General features: G+C 31.9%; 1 protein-coding gene and 1 long non-coding RNA gene across 5 annotated transcripts in view; one reads left to right on the top strand and one right to left on the bottom strand.

The window, feature by feature from the left end:
- Positions 1-2869: 2869 nt before the first annotated feature.
- Positions 2870-9865, bottom strand: LOC143073665 (uncharacterized). The gene is made up of 2 exons (XR_012977564.1): positions 9720-9865; positions 2870-3968 (listed from the first exon to the last, which is right to left on the bottom strand). It is a non-coding gene; the product is annotated as an uncharacterized LOC143073665 (long non-coding RNA).
- Positions 5985-12781, top strand: part of LOC143073664 (zinc finger protein 608-like) — a 26337-nt gene continuing 19540 nt past the window's right edge. For 2 of the 4 annotated variants that reach the window (XM_076249373.1, XM_076249370.1), the window contains exon 1: positions 5985-6141. The gene's annotated coding sequence lies outside the window, so the exon portion shown is untranslated. Of the gene's footprint in view, positions 6142-9791; positions 9924-9957; positions 10070-12781 lie in introns of those variants that run through there. The other 2 variants (XM_076249371.1, XM_076249372.1) reach the window with 2 other exon arrangements.

The following is a 12781-nucleotide window of genomic DNA, read 5'->3' as shown; positions in this document are numbered from 1 at the left end:
GCAAGACATACGAAATGTTCACTTTCTTACAGAAACACCGGATCCCAATCTAGACTGACGGACAATGATCCCAGGCAAGATATACGAAATGTTCATTGTCTAACAGAGACACAGGATCCTAGTCTAGACTGACGGGCCATTGTCCCAGAATAGACTCACGAAATGTTCGTTGTCTTACAGAGACACAAGATCCCAATCTAGACTGACGGACCATGATCTTAGGCAAGACATACGAAATGTTCACTTTCTTACAGAGACACAGGATTCCAATAGACTGACGGACCATGATATCAGAGTAGACTCACGAAATGTTCATTGTCTTAGAGACACAGTATCCCAATCAAGACTAAAGGACCATGACCTCAGGGAAGACATACGAAATGTTCATTGTCTTACAGAGAAAGGGTCCCCGTACACCCTCCTGTTTGAAAACTTGGAAATGGTCAAAATCCTCACCCCTAAACCATATATACTCATGTATGGGACAATATAACAAATCAAATGATATATAGGGGAGTCCCTGGGGTCACCCTACCCCCTCCTGTTTGAGAACTTGGAAACCGATGAGATCCCCACCCAGAAACCATATTCCAATCTAGACTGACGGACTCTGATCCCAGGCAAGATATACGAAATGTTCATTGTCTTACAGACACAGGATCCCAATCTAGACTGACGGACCATGATCCCAGAATAGACTTACGAAATGTTCACCGTCTTACAGAGACACAGGATTCCAGTCTAGACTGAAGGACCATGATCCCAGGCAAGACATACGAAATGTCAATTGTCTTACAGACACATGATCCCAGTCTAGACTGAAGCATCATTTTCCCTGGCAAGACATACGAAAACTTTTGAATATTTTGTTCGTTCGAAAGTCCCAGTCAAGACTTACGAAATGTTCACTGTCTTACAGAGACACAGGATTCCAGTCTAGACTGAAGGACCATGATCCCAGGCAAGACATACGAAATGTCAATTGTGTTATAGACACATGATCCCAGTCTAGACTGAAGCAACATTTTCCCTGGAAAGACATACGAAAACTTTTGAATATTTTGTTCGTTCGAAAGTCCCAGTCAAGACTTACGAAATGTTCACTGTCTTACAGAGACACAGGATTCCAGTCTAGACTGAAGGACCATGATCTCAGGCAAGACATACGAAATGTCAATTGTCTTACAGACACATGATCCCAGTCTAGACTGAAGCATCATTTTCCCTGGAAAGACATACGAAAACTTTTGAATATTTTGTTCGTTCGAAAGTCCCAGTCAAGACTTACGAAATATTCACTGTCTTACAGAGACACAGGATTCCAGTCTAGACTGACGGACCATGATCTCAGGCAAGACATACGAAATGTTCTCTTTCTTACAAAGAAACTGGATCCCAGTCTAGACTGAAGGACCATGATCCCAGGCAAGATGTACGAAATGTTCATTGTCTTACGGAGAAACAGGATTCCAGTCTAGACTGACGGACCCTGATCCCAGATAAGACATACGAAATGTTCATTGTGAGTACAGAGATACAGGATTCCAGTCTAGACTGACGGACCATGATCCCAGGCAAGATTTAGTTTAAATATATTTTATTTGCTGAATTAAAGCAAAATGGATTAGACACAAGTATATCATACTTATGAAGTCTTCTCCATAATACAATATAAAATTACAATAAATAGTTACTGTATATTATCATGCACTGAACTAGTATATATTTGTTTAGGGGCCAGCTGAAGGACACCTCCGGGTGCGGGAATTTCTCGCTACATTGAAGACCTGTTGGTGACCTTCTGTTGTTGTTTTTTCTATGGTCGGGTTGTTGTCTCTTTGACACATTCTCCATTTCCATTCTCAATTTTATAGTATAATGGACATGCATGTAAAGCAGTTTATAGAATATAATTCTAGCTTTCATAGATAAAAAGAGGAGAGAGAGAGAAAAAGAGAAAAAGAAAGTTTGAAAAGTCAGGGCCGTAACTACATTGAGGCAAATGAGGCAAATGCCTCATGTTTTAAATTTCAAAAAAAAAAAACTAAAACAAAAGATTGTCTTCATATGATTGTCTTCATATCAATTGTTTTCACTGAAAGTGTCTTGCAAGAAGCAAGTTCTCTTCACTCTCTGATGTCGCCCCTGCATATTTTTCGTAATCCATGTTTCTATTTTACTTGTTCGTTTTCAGAGTTGATGGTCTTTTGTTTGTACTTCTGTGTCCCGGGTTTGTATTTTGTTCATTTATTGTCCTACTTAATGACTAGTCTGAGTGTTGATTTTAATTTGTAAACGTGTCACACTGTGTAATGTTGCATGTCCACTAATTTCCAGGCATTATGCGAGAAAGTATTTTTAGAATATACGATGCTACTGGACACAGAAAAAAGTGGTCATTTCTGCATGGAGAATTGGACTTGATAGCAAAGAATACGAAACTGCCTTTCTTGTATATAAAACCATACCCAATTTTTCTTAGTATAGAGGGCAAAATTAGGTATTTTCTGTAGGTGAGATATGCACAGAAGTAATAGATATGTATTATAAATATAGAAAATTGAATATCTAACTTAATCAACAACAAAAAATAAAAAAAATAACTGTATCATATACCCAAGCGCCTGTGGATAAAACTAGATAGCTGACATGGTTTAAATTAAAGTAAAACCACCAATTTCCCGGTATCAAATCATTTGTTGAAAAAAACATCAATGTATTGCCATATATATGACCTTTTACATTCAAGGGTTAAATTTGCATTAAGTCGTGTTCAGACCCTTTAACTGAAAAAAAAGGAATATGAAGTACACGTGCACGGGAGCTAATCGCACACAATGTCAATGTATAAAGCAGAAAATACAAATGATCAATGGTCAAAGTTTTTATTCCTGTTCTTCATCTTGATAGTTGCTGGAGGGTCTTCAATAATGAAATAATCATAAATACCGTAAAACAAGGTGATATGGTCCCTAGTATCGACTTGAGCAATACTAGTATTTAACGTATATTACTGCACTTATGACTGTCACTATATTTAAATCTAGTCATAAAAAATCAGCACAATACAAGACAAGAACAGACAGACGGACAGATCCGGTATTAATGATTATGTGAATTACGATTTTTGCTTTATTCTACATATCGGTCTTTTAATGTTTTGAATTTCCCTAAAACTTTAAAGTGAATCTATTTTTTTGCTTTGAGACCAGAATATTGTCGAAAAAATAGCTAAAAATGATTTGCGTTTCTATGTAAGAAAGAGTCCGGGAAACGCTCAGAATGCATAATTTTGCGTTATTTTTCTCAGAGCTTCTGAGCTTCAGAGCTTAAGCGGCCCCAAGACCCCTCGCGAAAATATATTTTGCCTCAGTATTAAAAGGGGCTAGTAACGGCCCTGAACGTCATATGTTTCTGTGATGATGATGACGATGATGTTCCGTGCCAGTAACAATAACGCTCTATCAAGGCATAAGAAATCTGTTTGACCTTTTTATGAAATTTTCAACATGTTTGAAAATTTGTATATTTTGTTCGTTCAAAAATCCCAGGTAAGACTTACGAAATGTTCACTGTCTTACAGAGAAACATGATCCCAGTCTAGACTGGCCGACCATGATCCCACACTAGACTTACGAAATATCCACTGTCGTACAGAGAAACAGGATCCCAGTTTACATTTCTACTTGTAAATTGATTCATAATCCCAGGATAGACTTACAAACATTCTCTTGTCGTTCAGTGAGCCCAGATTTAAATGCTAGACTATCTTCGTAGGGTCTGCTACCTTCACGGCAATAACTTACAGTGATAAAAAAAGGCAACCATAATGATGAATAGTGCCAGTCCACTTAATTATTATTATTACATGTATATAACTGTTATTTTATTGTTGTTGTAAGGGTGAGAACGTGTGTCTTTGCGTTCCATGTGTTACTCTTTATCTGTCACACAAAACTTCCAATTACCTGTAAATTTCCAATATACAGACTTTATTATTTATGGCAGGTAACATTATTAATCATATTAACTATATACAAATGAATTACATGTACATGTTTTATAATAATTGAGATCTTTGGTGTGAGTTTGTTCTTATAACACAGAGAGAATTAAAGACAATATCTTAAAGAAGACGACAGTGTATCCAGATAATCCCGTTTTTTTTTTAGGGTTTTCTCCCGGATTTTTTAATTGGGGCGTAATTTTGAACAATTGAACAGTTTATATTTAACAAAATTTACATGATATATCGTCAAAAAACAGTGATATTTTTATTTTCTTGGTTTTCAAAACGGGTGGATTCTCCTCCTCTCTTTCTTATGAGAAATAAGACTAGTCTGTTTTTTTTTTGTGTTTTTTTTTTTTTTTTTATCTCCATTTACGTTCTACGTACAGTTTCCTCATCATTGATGTCATAATTGTACCAATTTTATGATAAAAAAAAGTCACGGACGATTTTCTTTTTAATTAGATATATTGTTAAAAAACTGCTATTTTTATTTTCTTGGCTTTCAAAAAAGGGTGGGCTAATTCTCTCCGCTCCCCCTTTTCTTATGAGAAATAAGACCAGTCATGTTTTTTTTTTTCACTTTTTTTCATCTCCATTTACGTTTGACTTACAGTTTTCTCATGATTGATGTCATAATTGTACCAAATTTTTATCAAAAAAGATGTCATAAACTATATACAGCAAACAGTATTCTAAAATCCAGAAACGTTGATAAACATTATTTTTTTCAAAAGAATTGTTATACAAAAATCACACTTATGTACAGAAGATTTACAAATGTTTATAAAAAAATCCGCTTGTGTCTTTCTTTTTAGGTGTCTATCAAAACTGTATCGTATGTTTATAACGTCCAGTGGCATATATTTCATGCATGTTCAGAAAAAAAAAATGATCAGTAAAATCGGTCCGTCCGGACAACATAAAATGAATACAATTTTGTATTTTTGAGAGTATAATATACCCAGTGGCGATGGATGTCATAATTATCCAAATTTTTATATAAAAAAAAGGTCACGGGCGATTTTTTTTTAAAATTAGATATGTATACAGCAAACTATGCCGTTTTTATTCTTAAATCCAGAAACGTTGATATATATAAACAAAAATCATTTCATAGAAATGTTATACAAATATCATACTTATGTACAGAAGATTTTCCAAATTCTATACCAAAAATCCCGGCGCTGGTGTCTTTATTTTCAGGCATGTCTATCCAAAGGAAAATATTTTTTTTAGTAAAAGTCTAAAATTTCGACCCCATTTTCTCTTACATGAAGGTATATATATTTTTTAAAAATATTTCTTAATTGACGAGGTGAAAAATAGTGTGTATGCAAATTTTGTTAACAAAACCATCCTGTCGGGATCAAAACTGTATCGAATGCTCATAACGTCCAGTGGCAAATATTTCAAGCATGTTCAGTTAAAAAAAAAAAACTATTAAAATCCGGACAAGAAAAAAATGAAAACAATTGTATATTTTGAGATTATAATATACCCAGTGGCGATTGATGTCATAATTGTGTTATCTTACATGATTAATTATATTACAGAAATGAAGTACGAAAATGCTCGTTAACACGTCGCGTTGAACTCGGTAGCCAATTCACTCTGGGTACCAATTGAACTTCTGGCCAAAAAGTTATTTTACAACATATATATATGCTGATGTTAATTTTGTTCAAAGTCCTTTTTTATAGAAATGATCCATTTCTCATGTTAAATTATCTTATTTCTATTTTTGCATGATTAATAATTGAACTGAGAAATGAATTTTGTAGATTAATTTATTATTCTTATTTCAAGCATCTAAATGTTTAATCGGTTATAACGCTGAACAATAAAAGAATGATTTAATACAATAAAATCGATATTTATTTGAACGGCCTATGGCTAAACACAGAACAAGTTTTTGGCCTACTCTCAGTGAGCGAGAAACTAGCGATTTGATTGGCTGACAGAATTTCTCCTTGGCCATTCAGCACTGACCAACCTTTCACTATAGATGGTAGGCGAAGCTACGAACAAAGGAAAATCATAGTAAAATTTATGATAGTTTTCCTGAAAATTTGTCATATATTTGAATATATGTTGTAGTTTACTGGATAAAGAAAGTATAAACATTAATGGTAAGTGCTTATGACAAGTGCAGAGCATCAAAAACCAACGCCTTTCAAGTCTTTCCGGTCGTTTATACGATCGTTCGGCCATTTATCATGCCTCAGTCGGCATGGATAAAATCACGGCATGTGTATTTACACAAAACCTTTCAACGCTGGCAAGACATATCAGCCATTTTAATACACAACTGAAATATTTAGGATAAAAAATGTTTATTGTTTATGTTTGTGTACTATTATTTTGTTGAATGTCCCCCTCCGAGGACCCCAGATTATCTGCAAGGTTGTAAAAAATGTGATTATGATGTTAAACATCTGACAGGTTATAAATTTTAAAGTTTATTTAACTATTATTTGATATTATGATAAATTTACTTGCCTTAAAAACAGGATTATTTTTTATAATATTGTATTTCGCATTATTGACCATAGTCCAGCAAGAAACATAAAATATTTTTATATTATGAATGTCTCTCTCTGGTCCTTACAGCTAATACCAGGGAAAATGTTCTGATAAACAGATGGAAGCCACAATTGAGTAATTAGTTGAATTATTATGTAATTGGAAAGTTAATTGTGATATGTAAGAATCGGTAAAAAGTCATTATTGGTATTATATGTATTTAAAATGTATCTCTGCATTGTACTATATTTCTTGCTTATAATTGAACAACTTTTCCTCGCAGCATATCACACATTTGCTATTTCATATTTCACCTGTCTCAATTTTTAAAATGTATTATAAAGATTGACTTTGAGCAATAAGTCTTACAAGTATCAAATTGACATATGTAATGATTGTCAAGACAATGGCTCAACAGGGAAAAAGATAAGATAGAAAAACAGACTTGTGTTAAGATTGGCATTTATAAAGATATGACGTAATCATATTGGTGGTCAAAATCACATGTTGAACACTAAAAAAATTAGTTTATTCCTGGCTTCTGACCTGCAAATGGTTGGGTTTGGTCTTTTTTTTTTTTTGGTAAGGGACAGAGTATGTGATGTTAATATGTCTATAATTAAAGTGGATACAAGTGAAATGTCAACATGCCAACTTATGTACATGTGCACTGAGTCTAGTTGTACATTAATGAAGCAAGTTTTACACTTCTACCTAGGAGTCTACTCCCGTCTTCGTAAGAAGAACAATATACCCGAAAAAAACCAAGTTTTTATGATTTTATTGCTTTCTAAAAAGGTCTACTCATTTTCTTTAAATGTTGACTTTAGACTTTTTGGCATTTAAAGGTCTTCACGGCTTTTAAAAGTCTGTTGTAGATCAAAGTATTGATAATGTTTGATTAGTTCAATGGAAACAATATACATGTACATGTATTGGAATTGAATGGTTTTAAACTGGTCAGTAGAAGATTGTTAAAAACTCAATGATGAATGCTCTTGTGTATGTATTGAATAAGATACTAAATAGCCTTGGAAAGTTGCAAGTTCTGCAGATGATTTAAATAGAAATCCTGATATACAGTTGGTGGATTTATATTGATTCTTCTATAAATGTAAATTAAAATTACAAATGTTGACCTGTTTAGTATTTTTTTTTAAACAAATCTTTTACTTGTGTTTGGTAATTCATTTCATATGTACACATGTATTTATATACAAAATCTGAATTCAGCCACCATGTATTCATATGTACACATGTATTTATATACAAAATCTGAATTCAGCCACCATGTATTTATATACAAAATCTGAATTCAGCCACCATGTATTCATATGTACACATGTATTTATATACAAAATCTGAATTCAGCCACCATGTATTCATATGTACACATGTATTTATATACAAAATCTGAATTCAGCCACCATGTATTCATATGTACACATGTATTTATATACAAAATCTGAATTCAGCCACCATGTATTCTCATGTTTATGATGTTTGATGATCAATCGATTAGGAAAAAGAAGACATTAAGATTTGTTGAGTTTTCTCCCTTGGAATTAACAAGAAGAAACTAAACTGAATTTTTAAGTGACAAAAAATCGTGTTCCTTTTAAAATTGATTGATTTTTACTCCCTGAACTCTCATTCAATTTAATGAAATTTTACTAAAAAACAGTAAACTAGCAAAATAAATTTGTTATCAACATGTTCAGATACATTAGGTATCAGAATTTATAAATAATCTTAACACATTTGATCAATATTTAAAGAAGAGTAAGTTTTATGTTTAAGACCTGGCCCACATACTGTTAGATTTAAACTTAGAAGGTGATCAATTTTAAATACCAGTCTTGTTAAAAACCCCAGATTAGTAGTTCACATGTTAAAGTTACAAAGTAAAAGTCTTTTCATTACAGATGGGTCTTAGTGATTTTACCTAATCAAATTGTGATTAACACATTGAAATATATTGTTAGATCTATTTCATGGTCACACATCATTTGCAAATTGCCACAATACAAGCATTATTTGTCATTGAAATGTGGAAATATCTTATTTCCTGTGTTTAGACAGTTTGATCATCCTGAACTAATTAGAGACCTACTGTTAGCAGGACATGTAACTTCAGGGTATATATTTATGGGCTGGATTTATACAACTGCATTATCATGGCAGCTGTACAAACAAATATATTAAAGAACACACCAAATGTGCAACTAAATGCAAATTTATGAGTTTGTATTTTATGTGCATGTCCGATCATGCATATTAAACTAAAGTCATCATTCACTCCTTCAATTTTAAGCAATATGTGTTAGTGATCTTGTCTGGTTATTTATGTTCCATAGCTCATGAATCAATAACTTCAAAAATCAATATCCTTTTGTAAGTTCCTGTATTTATACAAAAATTAACAATTTTATAATACATATATATGACTATAACATATCAAATTAACATTCAATAAAGTCTGTTAAAGTATCCCCATAGTTTAATCTGCATAACAAAGCATTTGGCTATACCACTGATTATGAAAGTTGCCAATTGCCTGCAGCTGTCTGATGCTATTGATAAAGGAGCTGTTAATGACGAGAAATTGACACTCATGGTAATATAATTTCCAGCTAGGGGAAAGTAATCATTTTCTGGTTTTTAAAGATTTTTTTCTAAACTACCTTTCATTTATGAAAGCTGAAAGAAAATGTAAGTCATTAGTCTTGACATTCTTCTTTTTCAATGTTAAAAACTAAATGTTTATTGGCTCTTCAATTATTTTTGTTTTGGGATTAATATTATTTGTTTGCGAAACAATAATGACAATGATTGGCCAGTTTTTAAAAATTTATCACATTTTTTATAAATGATTTTCTTTCTCACATTATCATTAAAATGTTTTATGATAAACTTGTAACAAATATTTACCTTAATTTAGAAATACTTTATCAAGTATTGTAAAAGGAATATCTTTTACTATATTATAGAATTTATCACTCTATTTTTTATAACAACTCTAACACATTTAATCTTTTATTGAATTTAAAGAGTCGATAAGATTTGTCCATTGTAAATAGACGAGCCTGTTATATCATAATATTATAAAAACATTTTTTTAATTTTCAATATGCTCACTGGTGCTGATCAAGCGTACAGAAAACTGTTTGTTGTAATTATTTACCTTTACAATTAGACCACCTGACTTGTATGTTATCTCAGTCTTATGTTTATAAAGTGTAGCCAGAGGCATAGGTATGGACACAACAATTTTGCACACCTTTCCTTTTAACAATGATACTGCCTCAGATAGCCCATAGGGAGGCTATTATAGTAATTTCTTGGACAGTAAAATAAACGTTTATTATAGCTGTGTGTATCACAAGGGGTATGTACAAAAGATAAAAGTTTGATTATAGATTTATTATCTGATGCCACATGGTATATCATGTTAGACAGGTTCAAAAGAGGGATTTAAACAGTCATCTTTGTTTGAGAAATCGGCAATGGAAATGTTATTGATGTAAATGCATGGTGAGGAATATTCAAAAGTAATAAATTTGCTATTTTAACCTTGGTCTAAGAGATATTAGTAAAAAAAAAATTGAAACAAAGAAAAATTGTAAGCTTTAAATTTGGTGGTTAGAAGAAATGAGTTGTGTGAAAAAACGGAAATTATGATTCAGTCCTTAAATATTTATTTTTTATACGTTTTAAGATAAATTGTTAAGAACATGTTAAAAGGAGATAAAATCAAAGTACCGAAGTACTGAACATCGGATGACCGCAGGTTCTTGTGGATGGTCAAAAGCACATGTCACAGAAACAGATCACATCTCTATACCTGAAACTGGGGTTAATTTAGAGATATTTTTTTCTGATACAAGTTCGTGCTTGGATGATGAATAAATCACAGGAAATTCAACCTCACCGTAATAACTATTATATTGTAGTGCAAGAAATCAATATACCTTGGACTATTATACTTATATAATAATAGTCGTAGAGAATACACTGGTTTGTTGTTATTTATATTATTAATATTACGATTGCATGTATATATAATTTTCATCTATTTGTATATGATAATTTTATTCTACTATTATTATAGTGCAGTGCAAGTGCATGGTGGACACTCTTCTGTAAAAAAAACCAAAGCCTTAAAGGTTGTAAAAGCAATTGATGCCATGTTAATGTTTTGGGGACTTTTATTTTTCATCTACATATATAAGAATTAAACCTGACAGGACATGGTTGTCTAGTGAAAAGCAAGAAGGTTTTGACTTTATATCAATAAAAGACTTAAGCAGGAAATTATTTTTAATATGTTTTATATTTCACAAGGAGCCAACAAGTTTACCAGGCTAAAGTTTGGGATAATTATGGATAATCCCCTGGTAGTGTTTGTAACTGGGCAATAATTACTTTTATTTATTTAATTTTACAATTTTCATAATTATTTTAAATTAACCATTCAGTTAAAACATTTCACCTTTCGAGACGCTAATGTTGAAAAATGGGACAGAAATAAAATAACTTACAAGACATAACCATGTAAAAAATAAATATATATTTCACCTTACTAAAACTATTTCCATAGTGTTACTTTGACATCATTTCTTAAAACTAATTCCCTTACATAATTGTTCATTTGATATGTGTCATCCTCATGCGATACGAGAAGTTTTCATGTCGCTAAATAGTCTTCTTGTCGCTTAATTTGTTCTTCTTGTCCGTTCTTGACGCTTCTTGTCGCTAAAATTCTTCTTGTCGTTATTAGTGAGACCGCTATTTTTAGATTACAGGTGGTCATTTACACTACACGTATAACTTGCCTGTGTAGTGATTTTTATTTAACGATGAAATTTATGAATCAGAATGAACGATAATTTTATGAATGAACAAGAGCACCTGACCTCTTTCTTAAACACCAATTAAACATATAAAATCGTATTTATTAAGATATAATTCAGTCAAATTTTCACCACTAAATCAACAACTGAAATGATTCCATATTTTGTTGAAACATCGTACAACCGGAGAACAGAAATCGCAGGTATGAAAATGCACTTTTTTCACTGGTGTTGAAAACCCAAAACTAATTTGACTAATTTATGCATGACGGAAATTTAAGCGATAACAATACATCGGAGTGACCTCAAGGTCATCCTCTGTAAAAAGGATTTCACCCTACATTCATAACTATTGATTATTCAGTAAATTGATTTAAATCCTAGTACTTTTGTTAAATACCCTTTTAAGTAATATTTCACTCATTGATCAATTGAAGTTAATTCACAATTTATAATACGCTTCCCATCAATTTCCTGTTAAATTGTAATAGATTATCCAGTATATATTGATAATTTTCAAGCCTTACAACTCATTCATTTCGGTAAATAAAATATTGCAATGAGAATACGATTTAAATCAAAACATTTCGAACAAAAAAATATCAGCATGTCATGAGAACAATACAATGATCCCTTGTGTGACAAACTATGGCATTAAAGGTTGATAGCGTTATTAAAGGTACTGTATTCTATACATTTTCAAACGACCGTAATTTCTGACAAAGCTTTACAGAACATGTCAACAAGGCCTTTAAAATTAAGCTATTTGGGAAAATGGCGGTAATTTGATTTTTAGTATCCCTCTTCAACCAGGTAACTTTTACAATATCTTTTGTTTGTACTTGAGATCGATTTCTTTAGCTGTTACAACTTAAGGTCAGTAAAGATTTCTGGGTTTGGGTAATTGAGTTTATTTATTCCAGTTATTTTTACTTACATGGTTGTTCCAAGTTTATCCCCTAGATGCATTTGAAGCTATAAACTGTCTTCATTGCTGTGTTCAACATGTATTTATCTTTAGCAGTGAAAGTCTAAATATTTTATATTGAGTTAAAGTTACGATTTATGTTACTCGGTGTTAATTAAAGTTTTAATAGTGTGTTAATTAAAGTTTTAATAGAGTTACATAATTGATTTTGTGGCAGGGAATGTTTAAGATTATTAAAATTTTAATTGATTTAGTATTTTCATCTATTGAAGTAGAAAGATCTAGCACAGTTCAATCTTATTGTTGTCTTTATTACGGTAGATTTAAACCAATAATCTAATTGTTACATGTAATCTCTAAATGTATGTAAATACCTAGTCATTAAATCAATCGTCAGTCTACCATGTGATATGTAATAACCTGTCACTCAAATTAGCCAACATTACCTAAAGGTGTTATTTCATA

This window comes from Mytilus galloprovincialis, chromosome 4 (genome assembly GCF_965363235.1).
Source record: "Mytilus galloprovincialis chromosome 4, xbMytGall1.hap1.1, whole genome shotgun sequence".
Lineage (NCBI taxonomy): Eukaryota > Metazoa > Mollusca > Bivalvia > Mytilida > Mytilidae > Mytilus > Mytilus galloprovincialis.
Note: the sequence above shows the minus strand (reverse complement) of the source record. Positions and strands in the feature narration are given on the sequence as shown.